The following is a 13,605-nucleotide window of genomic DNA, read 5'->3' on the forward strand; positions in this document are numbered from 1 at the left end:
TTAGATATTTTTCTAGTATTTTGTTGAGGATTTTTGTATCTATTTTGCTCATTAGGGATATTGGCCTGTAATTTCCTTTTCCTGTACTATTTTTGTCTGATTTTTGTATCAGGGTAATGCTGGCCTTTTAAAATCAGTTTTGGAATATTCCCTCTTCTTCAATTTTTTGGAAGAATTTGAGAAGGATTGGTATTAGAACTCAGGCTTCAGGCTTATGCCAGTAGACTTTGGTGCCAAGGTTCACTGGGATGGGCCTAGACTCTGGTCTGCTGGAGAACTCCTAGACCATGTGTTTGCTGGAGCCTGAGTCCACAGGAATCAGCCTAGAGCCTACCACCATCCTGGTGCTAGAAGTGGCATGGAGCCTGAGTCTCTAGGGGCCAGTCTGGAGCCTGGGAGACCATCCTTCACTTATCTCCTCTGTTGGATACCCTCTTTTCTGGGTCTTATGTCTTTCCTTCCCTTTTGTGTTCTTCTCTCTTGTTTTAATAGAAAATATCTTACAATATTGCCTTAAGGCAGGGTAAGAGGGAGATGGCATTTCTGAGTTCTTGCAGGTCTAAAAAATGATTATTTCGCCTCTTCACTTAATATTATAATGTGATTATCCATAAGATTCTAGGTTGGAAATCATTCATCCCTCAGATTTATGAAATTTACTGCTCCACTGTGTTCTAGAATCCAATGTAGTTGACAAGTCTGATGCCATACTGTTTATCATTGTCTTTTAAATGACATTTATTTTCTTTCTAGAATCTTTTTAGACTAGCTTTATCCCTGGTTTTCTGAAATTTCAACATTATGTGCCTTTATGTTGGCCTCTGAATATACTTCTAATCTGGAGGCTTATGTCTTTCCATTTGTAAATATGTCTGTGTTAGTTCTTTGTTAATTTTCTTCTTTCTTTTTTCTCTTTTCACTCATTCTGCAACTTCTGAGTTGGATGGACTTCCTGGATTCATCCCTAGATCTCTTATCTTTTTTTTCACATTATCTCTCTCTCTTTCCCTCTGCCCCACTTATAAGATGATACATTTTCCTACATCTTTATTGAAATTTTTATTTTGGCAATTCTTTTAAATTTCAACAGATCTTTCTTATGTTCTGATTTCCTTTTATATAGCATCCTGTTCTTATTTTATGTATATGATATGTATTACAAATCTAGGGTAGAAGTCAGTTTTGTTTTTCTTAAGTTCTCTTAAATTCCCTAAGTCATTTCTGTTCCCTCCCTTAAAGATGAGGTGTTCCTTTTTGTTTGTTTGTTTGCCTGTTTGTTTTTGTTTTAATCTTTGAAATTTTCTTTCCATATTGCAAACTTTGCTTTGGTGACCCTTGGTATTCCAATATTATTTGGCAACCAAGAAGATGTCTGTATACTCAGTGTACCTGAGCTGAACTTGTTGATTTGTGGTCTATGATTTAAGATGACCAGGTAGAAGCAGGTAATTTTGGAGGGTACCACAAAACATCAGTGTGCAACAACTTTTATCTGGAAATATTCAGCTTCTTTACAAGAGAAACTTTGCTGTTCTTTGTGGAGATTATACATCTGGCTGAAGACACATCACATATATTGTAGGCTCTGGGGTCATGGGTACTCTGTATACAGACTTTTCACCAGTCCCCCTAGATGTACCCTTGTGCTTCATTCTCTGCTATATTAAGTGTCTCTGAACACTCGATTTCTTCAGGGATCTGTCTTAATGCAGCTTGATAAATAAGTTATTATTCCCTCCATCCATATTCATTCTTCTACATATGTGTTAAAATCTCTTGTCTTATTGACATCCCTTGCCAAGTTCTCCTGGTGCTTGTAGTTTTACACATCTTTTATTCCTTTACTCTCATTTTAGTGGGATCTTCAAAGGAAGCAATGAGGTTGATCCTCAGAAGCCCACAGTTCATCCATTTTCTTAGAGTGCAATTACAAGGTAGTCATTTATCTTTATTTGAAAATAAGGTTTTATTTCCATCTCTTCCTTTTTTTCTTTATAATCTTCCCTCTCACATTTTATCTAATCTCTAATCATAACACTGATCAGAAATAAATTTTAAAATTAATTATATTATTTTAAAATTGTTTCATATACATCCATTGTAACTTTATAAAACAAAAAAGGTTAAATGTGACTCTCTTAAGGAGGAAAAAAGAAACTAAGTTATGATTAAATTCTGATACTTTCACTTCCAACACACTTCACATTTTTTTCCTGTGGGTCTCATTGTTAGTTCCTCCACATTGTACCAATATAGACAAAGTATAGCACCCTCACATTAGAGACACATTTTTATGCATTTCATAGTTTTTTTTTCAATTCTCATAATCTTCTTTTTGTAGATAACTTAAATAGATCGACCATGGAGAGACACTACAAAGGAATACAAAGATCGTTGTCTTTGCAGAGGAGTTTTATACCATTCTTTTGGTTCCTTTTTTATTTTCAGCCATTTTTAGATGGACAAATGGTCATCATTTTTGACATATAGCTCTACAGTTTGTAACAACCTATTCTAGTCTTCTCTCTTCCTTCAAACCACTCCCATGCCTCTTTCTGGCCACAGGGGGAAAAAATCTTTCTAATTTTTCACAAAACATCCATGCCACCTTTCAGATATCTGAAAATAGCAATAATCATCCCCTTGAGGTATTTTCCCTCCTACAGTGTACTAACCAAACTGGAACAGTGTACTCTAAACATGGGCCAGTCCATACAGAACAAGTGAGATGATAAACTCTTTTTATTCTGTACTGGTTGGCCCATGTTTAGAGTACACTTCTTAACTCATACCCAATCAAATTGGGCTTCTCAAGAATTTCCCCACATGGTAGGCTTACATTATATTTGCTTTCCTTCATATCACAGCATTTTATTTCTAGTGTTCAATGTTTGTTTAGCTTTTCCATACCAGAACTAATTTTTGTGGGTGTAAGAATTTATATTTGATTTAGCAAATGTTAATCTTTTAATTTTAGCCTGTCCTTTCAAATTTTGGAAATCCCTGATTCCTAATTCAGAAAATACTCCTACTCCAACCAACATTCATTAATACCAGCTTACAAATTTGAATCTTCTACCTAATATGTCTTCATTTGGGCTATTGATGACGTTTGAGAGACGAGGGTCAAAGACAAAGAAAGCCCTGTGGAGTGTCTCCAGGGACCTCCATTCAGGTTGATGTCAATCCATCAGTCAATTCTGTTTGACTTCAGTTGGTCAACCAATTTTATCAGCCTAATTGTACTATTTTTTCAACTACTTTCTCCTTTTCATGGAAGTATAATTTTTAAAACATTAGTCAAATATCTTGATAAAATCTATGACATTTTCTGGTCCACCAGTCCATTAAACTTTTCATAAAAGCTCATGAGGTTAGTTTGACCTAATTTTTTCATAGTGAACTCAGGCTATATGTCAGTGATTTCTGCTAATTACTCTTAAAATATCTACTTAATAATATATTTTAGGGACCTTTCAGTTTGATTTTTCAAAGTAAGGACATTTTTGCTCCTCTTTCCTTTCCAGAACCAATCAAAAACAGTAAGGCAAATGAGAGATAAAAAATGAAACCCTATCTTTGATGAAACTTGAAAGCTTTTATAACCTTCATCCCAAAAAGTAAGGACTCCCATATGCAGTGAAAATTGGATCAGGGTGAAGAAGACATGAGTATGCCTGCTGATCTGGATTTCAGGTCAAGAATAGAGTCTGAAATGTGGGTGGCATGACCTGAAAAATGAAATAAATGATCTCTGTTTTGAAACAAAATCATTTTTTATGCTGGTAGAGAGAACATCCTGGAAGTCTGATCACCTCATAGTGGCAGAGGCAATTAGAGACTGGAAAGTTAAAGGATATGACACTACATATGCATACATGTGCATGTGCATACACACATACACATACACAGACACATTCTAGTGTAATAGATAGAGGGATTTCTTGTGAGGGAAACTTCTTGCTAGTTAGAAGTGGAATCATAACTACAGGGAGCAGTACTCCTAAAAGTTTATATAGACAGCAAATAACACTCCAACTACTCACTCTCTAATACTCTTTCTCAAGTACTCACTACTATCCTGCTCCTCTCTCAGCCACTGCCCAAAATGATGTTTCCACATATAACAGGGCTGGAAAAGAACACCTCTGTTGCAACTTGAAGTAATAACTGAAGACAAACTATTATAGTGCTGACAAAATACATAGTAAAAAGGAAGAAAATGATGAATAAAGCATTGTTGAAGAATATACAAAAGAAACATGGAGCACATGAAAAACAAGTCAGTAGAGATCACCAAATAGATGTAAGGAAAAATAATACTACCATAGAAATGAAGGTTAATTGGCACTGTTGAAAATAGTCAGGGATGTGGAAGATAGGCTTGAGAAAATTTAACAAAAATAAAATGGAAAATAACAGAGTTAAAATTATTATAGAAGAAATGGTAGATATGGAAAACAAAAAAAAATCCCTATGATATATATAGTCTGTGCCTCTAGGAAGAGAACGGAACAAATATAGGTTTTTAGGAAAGCTTTTCTGAAACAGAGGCCATGAATCCATAGGTCTAAAGGACAGTATGGTGTCCAAGGAAAAATTTATATAGATTGATAAAGATACATCTTTGTAAAGTAACTGGAATTCACAAATAAAAAGGACATTCATATGGGCTTCTAGGCCATAAAATCAAGTACCCCGCTTTATGATAAATTCTCAGGCTGACTTTAGATTTCTAGATAATAATATTGAATGCTAGAATTGAGTATAGCCATCAATTTCTACAAAGTCATCAGAGAAGGGAGAATGTGACTCATGGATCATAAAATAGTCCAATTTTATTCAAGTATAAACACAATGGGCAGGTGATTTTACACATTCAAACTAATAGAAAATATGAAGATAGCATGTGGTAACTAAGCAATTAATGGAAAAATGGATAAAAGGACCATTTTGAGAAAAGAATCTGTTTAAATAAAAACTATGACTAAACAACTATAGTATTTACAGTTGTATAAAAGGATATAAATGTTATGAAACTTGATGCAGAAATAGCAGTATAACAAACAGAATTTGAGAGATAACAGAGTCTGGTAAAGAGAGAAGGTGAGAGGCAGTAGTAGGTGTATATTGACTTCCTTGTATCTTGTAGTGGGTGAGTTGGGGGCTAACATACTGTGTTCATAGCTGATACATCAAGCTACAGAGAAATAAGTATATTTTAATGATACAAAGATATCAACTAGAATAGGTATAATAATACAACCGACAAAAAGTTCCTATGGCATAGTAGATGGTGGAAGTAGAAATACACTTCTTTCTTCATAATTTATAGCAAGGAGTTAATACATTTTGTCTTAATAAGTAATTAAAATTTATTCTAAATTTTTGCCAACTCACCAGTTTGTACTCTATGGAATACATCTTTTCCCCTAGTTTGAAAAATCATTAGCATTTTTCTTCTCCATGATTCTTTCAATAGTACTGGAATGGTCCTGGGAGCACATCTGCCTGTTGTTTTTAGCATCTTTGGATAATCTTCATCTAGAGCTAGAGACCTGAACTTAGTTAAAGCAACCAGGGGCAACAATTTTCATTTCACAGTACTCATGTTTTATTCTTATCAGTCTAGTTCTCTCTTCTCTCTCTTCCTGTTTCCTATCTATCCACTAATCCAGCCAACATTTATTCAGCTTTTATTATGAGTGAAATGGGATGCTACCTAGCTAGCAATAAGATGTAGATAAGGCCCTGCCCTCAAGATGTTCACAATCTAGTGAGGATGCAGACCAATAACTCTAATTCAAACAAATTCTCTCTTTTTTACCTTTATTTCGGAATATTATGGGATTACAGATTTTAAAGTTTCAATAAATGCCCATTTACCCCCCGCCCCCCACAAGTCTGAGTATCCATCATGACCATCCCCCAGATGGTGGACATTTCACTCATTATGTATGTATATACCGGCCCCCCTCCCCCCTCCCACCTGCCCAATACCCTATTACTGTAGTACCTATATGTCCACTTAGGTGCTACTCAGTTAATACCAGTTTGCTGGAGAATATATCTGGTGCTTGTTTTTCCATTCTTGGGAAACTTCACTTAGTAGTATGGGTTCCAGCTCTAACCAGGAAAATATAAGATGTGCTATATCACCGTTGTTTCTTAGAGTTGAATAGTACTCCATGGTATATATATACCACATTTTATTAATCCATTCTTGGATTGATGGGCACTTGGGCTGTTTCCACAGGCTTGCAATTATGAATTGTGCTGCTATGAACATTCGAGTGCAGGTGTCTTTTCTGTAGAGTGTCATTGGATCTTTTGGGTAGATGCCCAGCAATGGGATTGCTGGATCAAATGGTAGAATCACTTGTATCGCTTTAAGATATCTCCATATTGTTTTCCACAGAGGTTGAACTAGTTTGCAGTCCCACCAGCAGTGTAGGAGTGTTCCTCTCTCTCCACAACCACGCCAGCATTTATTGTTTGGAGATTTTTTGATAAAGGCCATTCTCACTGGGGTTAAGTGATATCTCATTGTGGTTTTGATTTGCATTTCCCTGATGATTAGAGATGTTGAGCATTTTTTCAGATGTTTGTTGGACATTCTTCTGTATTCTTTAGAAAAATTTCTGTTCAAGTCCTTTGCCCACTTTTTAAAAGGGTTATTTGATTTTTTTCTTCCTGATTTTCGTGAGTTCTAAGTATATTCTAGTTATCAGTCCCTTATCGGATGCATAGGATGCAAAAATTTTCTCCCATTCTGTAGGTTGTCTGTTTACTTTCATGACTATTTCTTTGGCTGTGCAGAAGCTTTGTAGTTTGATCATGTCCCATTTATTTATTTTTGTTGCTGCTGTGATTGCCTTTGGGGACTTCTTCATAAACTCTTTGCCCAGGCCGATGTCTAGGAGAGTGTTTCCAACATTTTCCTCTAGAGTTCTAATAGTTTCATACCTTAGATTTAAGTCTGTTATCCAGTGTGAGTTGGTTTTTGTGAGAGGTGAAAGGTGTGGGTCCTGTTTTAGCCTTCAACAGGTGGCTATCCAGTTTTCCCAGCACCAGTTATTGAAAAGGGATTCTTTTCCCCAACGTATGTTTTTGTCTGCTTTGTCAAAGATTAGATGGCTATATGAGGATGGTTTTATATCAGGATTCTCACATCTGTTCCACTGGTCAATATTCCTATTTTTGTGCCAATACCATATTGATTTAATTACTACAGCTTTGTAGTATAGATTGATATCTGGCATATTTATGCCTCCCATTTTGTTTTTGTTTCCTAGAATTGCTCTTGATATTCGGGGTCTTTTTTGGTTCCATACGAAGCGTAAAATTAATTTTCTATATCTGTCAAGAATGCTGATGGGATTTAAATAGGTATTGCATTGAATCAGTAGATCAGTTTGGGTAGTATAGACATTTTGATGATATTGAGTCTGCCGATCCACGAGCATGGTATGGATTTCCATCTGTTTACATCCTCTGCTATTTCCTTCCTCAGTGTTTCATAGTTCTCCCTGTAGAGGTCTTTTACGTCCTTGGTTAAGTAAATTCCTAGGTACTTTAATTTCTTTGTTGCTATTGTGAAGGGAATTGAGTCTTTGATTTGGTTCTCAGTTAGATTGTTGTTGGTGTATCTGAATGCCTCTGTTTTCTGTGTATTGATTTTGTATCCTGAGACTTTACTAAATTCATTGATCAGTTCCAGGAGTTTCTTGGTTGAATCTTTGGGGTTTTCTAGATACAATATCATATCATCAGCAAACAGTGAAAGTTTGATCTCTTCTGCCCCTATTTGGATACCTTTAATTTCATTTTCCTGTCTGATTGCTGTAGCCAAGTTTTCCAGCACTATGTTGAACAGAAGTGGAGATAGTGGGCAGCCTTGTCTGGTTCCAGTTCTAAGTGGGAATGATTTCAATTTTTCCCCATTCAGTATGATGTTGGCTATGGGTCTGTCATATATGGCTTGTATCATTTTTAGGTATGTCCCTTCCATGCCTATTTTCTTAAGTGTTCGTATCATGAAAAGGTGTTGAATTTTGTCAAAAGCTTTTTCTGCATCTATTGAAAGAATCATGTGGTCTTTGTTTTTGCTTCTGTTTATGTCGTGAATTGCATTTATAGATTTACGTATGTTGAACCATCCCTGCATCCCTGGGATGAAGCCCACTTGGTCGTGATGGATTATTTTTTGATAAGCATCTGGATTCGGTTAGCTAAGATTTTGTTGAAAATTTTTGCATCTATATTCATTAGGGATATTGGTCTGTAGTTTTCTTTTTTTGTTGCATCCTTTCCTGGTTTTGGTATCAGAGTAATATTCGCTTCATAAAAGGTGTCAGGGAGGTTTCCGTTCTTCTCGATGTTGTGGAATAGTTTCCGCAAGATAGGTACTAGTTCTTTTTTGTAAGTATGGTAAAATTCAGGTGTGAAGCCATCTGGACCGCGACTTTTCTTTTTAGGGAGATTTTTAATTGCTGTTTCTATTTCAGCTGTTGAGATTGGTCTGTTCAGGGAATCTATTTCTTCCTGGTTGAGCCTAGAGAGGCTGTGTGTTTCTAGAAATTTGTCCATTTCCTCCACATTTTCCAGCTTGCGTGCATAAAGATTTTTGCAGTATTCATAAATTATATCTTGTATCTCTTTGGGGTCAGTTGTGATATCTCCTTTTTTATTCCTGATGGAGCTTACTAGAGATTTCTCTTTTCTGCTTTTCGTTAGCTTAGTCAATGGTGTGTCAATTTTGTTTATTTTTTCAAAGAACCAACTTTTTGTTTTATTAATCTCCTCAATAGCTTCCCTGTTTTCAATTTCGTTTAGTTCTGGTTTGATCTTGTTGATTTCACTTCTTCTGCTGGGTTTGGGGTTGGTCTGTGCTTCTTTTTCCAGCTCTTTGACTCGTTTCATTAGATTGTCTATTTGTGATCTTCTTGTCTTTTGGTTATAAGCATTTATGGAAATAAACTTTCCTCTCAGAACTGCTTTAGCTGTGTCCCAGAGGCGTTGATAACTTGTCTCTCCATTGTCATTTTCTTCATAGAATTTTTTTCTTTCCGTCTTGATTTCTTCATTTATGAAGTAATCATTTAGTAGATGGTTGTTTAATTTTCATGTTTTTGTGTACAAATGTGAGTTTCTGTTAGGGTTGATTTCTAGTTTTATTCCACTGTGATCTGAGAAGGTACATGGTATGATTTCTATTTTTTTAAATTTCTTGAGATTTTCTTTGTGGTCTAGGATATGGTCAATCTTAGAGAATGTACCGTGAGCTGATGAGAAGAATGTATATTCAGTGGATTTTGGGTAGAATGTTCTGTAAATGTCAGTCAGACCCAATTGTTCTACAATTTTGTTTAAGTCCATTATTTCTTTATTAATTTTTTGTTTGCAGGATCTGTCTCATGCCATCAGTGGGGTGTTGAAATCTCCAGTGATTATGGAGTTGATATTAATCCATTTGCTTAGATCCAGTAAGGTTTGCTTTATGACTCTGGGTGCACCTAAGTTGGGTGCATATATATTTAAAATTGTTATCTCTTCTTGTTGAACTGTGCCCTTCACCATTATATAATGACCCTCTTTGTCTTTTTCTACTTTCGTTGGTTTAAAAATTAAATCATCTGAAATTAGAACCGCCACACCTGTCTTCTTTTGGCTTCTATTTGCTTGGAATATTGATCTCCACCCTTTTATTTTTAGTCTATATGCATCCTTGCAGGTTAGATGTGTTTTCTGAAGACAGCATATACTTGGCCTATATTTTCTTATCCATTCAGCCAGCCTAGGTCTCTTGAGTGGAGAGTTTAAGCCATTCACATTTATTCAGAGAACTGATAGGTAAGGTAGATTACTGTTCATTCTGTTGGGTTGGATGTTGTTTTTCTGATTTCTGTCTTGAACCATTGTAATATCTGGCCTTTAATATCTTTCGGTTTTGGTTGTTTTTATATTTGTGGGTTATTATTATGATGTTTTGTACGTAATGCTCTTTTAAGTACTTCTTGTAGGGCTGGTCTTGTCTTGGTGAATTCTCTGAGCCTTTGCTTGTCTGAGAATGTTTTTATTTCCCCTTCATATATGAAGCTTAGTTTTGCAGGGAATAATATTCTAGGCTGGGCATTGTTTTGTTTCAAAAGAGTGAGAATGGGGCCCCAGTCTCTCCTTGCTTGTAAAGTCTCATTAGAGAAGTCTGGTGTTATTCAAATTGGCTTTCCCTTGTATGTTACTTGCTTCTTTTGTCTTACAGCTCTTAGAAGGGCCTCTTTAGTTGGTACTTTGGTCAGTCTGATGACTGCATGTCGTGACGTCTTCCTGTTTGCATTGAATCTCCCAGGGGTCCTCTGCGCTTCTTGAACTTGTATATCAAGATTTTGAGCAAGGCCTGGGAAATTTTCCTCTATTATATCTTCAAACAGCTTGTCCAACCGTTGAGTGTTGTCTTCTTCCCCTCCTGGTAAGCCTATTACCCTCACATTAGGTTTCTTCACATAATCCCACAGCTCTTGTAGGCTTTGCTCTTTTCTCTTGTTTCTCTGCTTTATTTGTGTGACTGATTTATTTCATTGGAGGATGTTATCTTCAAGCTCTGAGATTCTTTCTTCTGTTTCATCTACCCTGTTCTTGAGACTTTCCACTGTATTTTGTAGTTCCTTGAATTGATTCTTCATTTCCAGGAGTTCGGTTAAACTTTTCTTCATTGTGTCTACTTCTTTTTCCATATCCTGGAGGCTATTTGTGGTTTCTTTGTGTTGGTTATTGAGTTGTTGTTTCAGCTTGGTGAGTGTTCTTATGATCCACATACGAAATTCCTCTTCTGTCATATTGGTTGCCTGATTTTGGTTGGTGTCCGTTTCTAGGGGGCTGGTGCTCCCCTTTAGGGGTGTGTTTTCCGTTTGGTTCTTCATATTTCCTGAGTTCTTTCACTGATTTCTTCCCATGTCGATCAGTTTTTGTTTCTTTCCTTTAGGTTATTGTTTGGGTATTCACACACCTTGTTTAGTTTCTGAGGTGTTAGGTGGTGTCTGTGGGTGAGATTGGACCACTCCTTGTATATTGAGTCAGTGGGTGCTGTGGAAAGGCTGTGCAAGATGCCGTCCCTGTCAGTAGGTGGCGTTTGCTTGGCGGAATAGGCTATGCTGTTGATTTTGTGTCCTGTTGTCAACTCTTGTTCTGGGCGGAGCTAGGTTGGGTAAGCCTGCCCTCAGGCAGTAAGCAGGGGTCAAAGTTCTGTTTTCTGCTTCCAGCAAAAGCTGTCAGGGCGGGGCTGGAATGGTCCCGCTCAGCCAGAAAGTCCAGGTGTGGGTGTGGGGCTGTCTGAGACCCGCAGTCTGGAGTGGCCTCCCTTCTTTCCACCCTCCCCAATTCTGAAGCTACTCCTGGGTCTCTGCCAGCAGGCCAGACCACAAGCCACCTGGCCTCCCCGGACTGTGATGCCAGCGGGAAGGTTCCCTGCACAGGGACGCCATATGGGCTGTGCACACGGCCTCCTCCTGGGAGGAGGGTTGCCATCTGGGATGCTGATCCACCCCTGGAGGCACACACACCTCAGTAGGCTGTTCATGTATAACCCTTCTGTGCCCCGGGCAATGCTAGCCCTCGGTGCATGGGATCTGGTCTGCAGGTCCGACCTCTGGGTCCCAGAGTTCAAACTGTATCCCCACCAGGGAGAGTATTTCCGGTCCCAATTCACCCACAGGGAGCCCAAGCTGGGTCTATGTCTCTCAGCCTCTGAGTCTGCACCGTTCTTCTGGGAACACGGTGCCAGCAGCACTTGGGAGAGCTGACGGGTAGGGAGCTCACAGTCTGAGTTCCCCGGAGTCAGCTGTAGGGTCCCAAAAGGGAAGGTCCCGTTCCCTGGAGGTGCCTCTGGCTGGTGGCTGTATTGTCTCTCTGGGCCGCCGCGGGTAGGGTCGGTGTAGGGTAGGAGGAGGCAATATGGCGCCTGCCGCGCGGCTCGGGTCTGTGCACACGGAGGTGCCTGGAGGAAGTTGGGAACCTGGTGCCACGCCTGCTACAGGCTCACTGCTGGCCGGCGGCGGCCGTCTCTGGGCTGGTGTCCGCAGGTCTCTCCACCCGCTGGGGAGCCCACCAGCAGTCCCAAATCCAGGGGAGTGGAAACAGCAAATCCACCTACCCTTGCCACTAGTCTCCGGGCTGCTCCAGTGGTCTCAGCCACCAGATCTCCTCCGCAGCCTCCTCCGGTGGAGTTTCCCGGGGTCTCAGGTACCCCTCCTTCCGGCCCTCGTCCACTGTATGCTCGTCTTTTTGCTTCTTTTTTCTAATTTCTGCTAGAATCTGTCTTTTCTGCAGAGACACTCTGTCTGGCGGTGTTATTCATCCACCATCTTGCTCCACCCACCAAAGAAATTCTTTTAATATCAGGAGCACCCACCCCCAAGAAAAGCTTTATCTGTCTGTATGATTCCAGAAAGGCTCTATGGAAAAAGTAGCATTTCAGTTGTGTCTTAAAATATGAGCAGATCATCAAACAACCCCATCAAGAAATGGGCAATGGAAATGAATAGAAACTTTTCTAAAGAAGACAGAATAATGGCCTGCAAACATATAAAAAACTGCTCAACATCTCTAATCATCAGAGAAATGCAAATCTAAACCACAATGAGAAAACACCTAGCCCCAGTGACAATGGCCTTGTATCAAAAATTCCCAAAACAACAAATGCTGGTGAGGATGTGGAGAGACAGGAACACTCTTACACTGCTGGTGGGACTGCAAATTAGTGCATCCTTTGTGGAAAAGAATTTGGAGATACCTCAAACAGCTATAAATAGAAATACCCTTCAACCCAGCAATAGCATTGCTAGGCATCTACCCCAAAAAGCATAAGACATTCTATTATAAATACACCTGAACTCCAATGTTTATGGCAGCACAATTCACTAGTGCAAGGATGTGGAAACAACCCAATTGCCCATCAATTCATGAGTGGATAATTAAAATTTGGTATATGTTACCACATGTACTCACCAGCAAATTGGTATTAATGGATCAACACCTAAGTGGACATATAGGAGTAACATTTATTGGGTGTCGGGAGGGTTGGTGGGAAGAGGAGGGGATGTGTATATACAACCAAACGAGTAAGATGTGCAACATTTGGGGGATGGACACACTTGAAGCTCTTACTTGAGGCAGGAGGGGGACATGGGCAATATATGTAACCTTAACGCTTGTACCCCCATAATACGCTAAAATAAAAATAAATAAATTTTAAAAAATTGGTATATGCTTACAATGGAATATTACTCAATTCTAAAAAATGATAATGAGCTAATACTGCTTATGTTATCCTGGATTGAGCTTGAGCCCATTATCCAAAATGAGGTGACACAAGATCAGAGGGATGGTCTCCATATGTACTCGCCATCACATTGGTACTGACTGCTTTTCAATATGGTGCTCAAAGGGGGGTGGTGTTCACCAGAGATTCGGGGCGTAGGAGGATAGATCCACATCTGAGAGACACGCTGAACAGTGTGGTGGGGAAGGGCATACCTCTAACCTTTGCTAAGTAAAGGCAAAATTATAAAATCTAACTAAAATGTTAAAAAAAAAACAAAACAAAAAAAC

General features: G+C 38.6%; 1 protein-coding gene across 1 annotated transcript in view; it reads right to left on the minus strand.

Annotated features, from left to right (window-relative positions):
- GABRA3 (gamma-aminobutyric acid type A receptor subunit alpha3) overlaps nucleotides 1-13,605 on the minus strand; it is a 415,959-nt gene that overhangs the window by 53,892 nt on the left and 348,462 nt on the right. The window lies entirely within an intron of this gene.

The sequence above is a fragment of the Microcebus murinus genome, chromosome X, assembly GCF_040939455.1.
Source record: "Microcebus murinus isolate Inina chromosome X, M.murinus_Inina_mat1.0, whole genome shotgun sequence".
NCBI classification, from domain to species: domain Eukaryota; kingdom Metazoa; phylum Chordata; class Mammalia; order Primates; family Cheirogaleidae; genus Microcebus; species Microcebus murinus.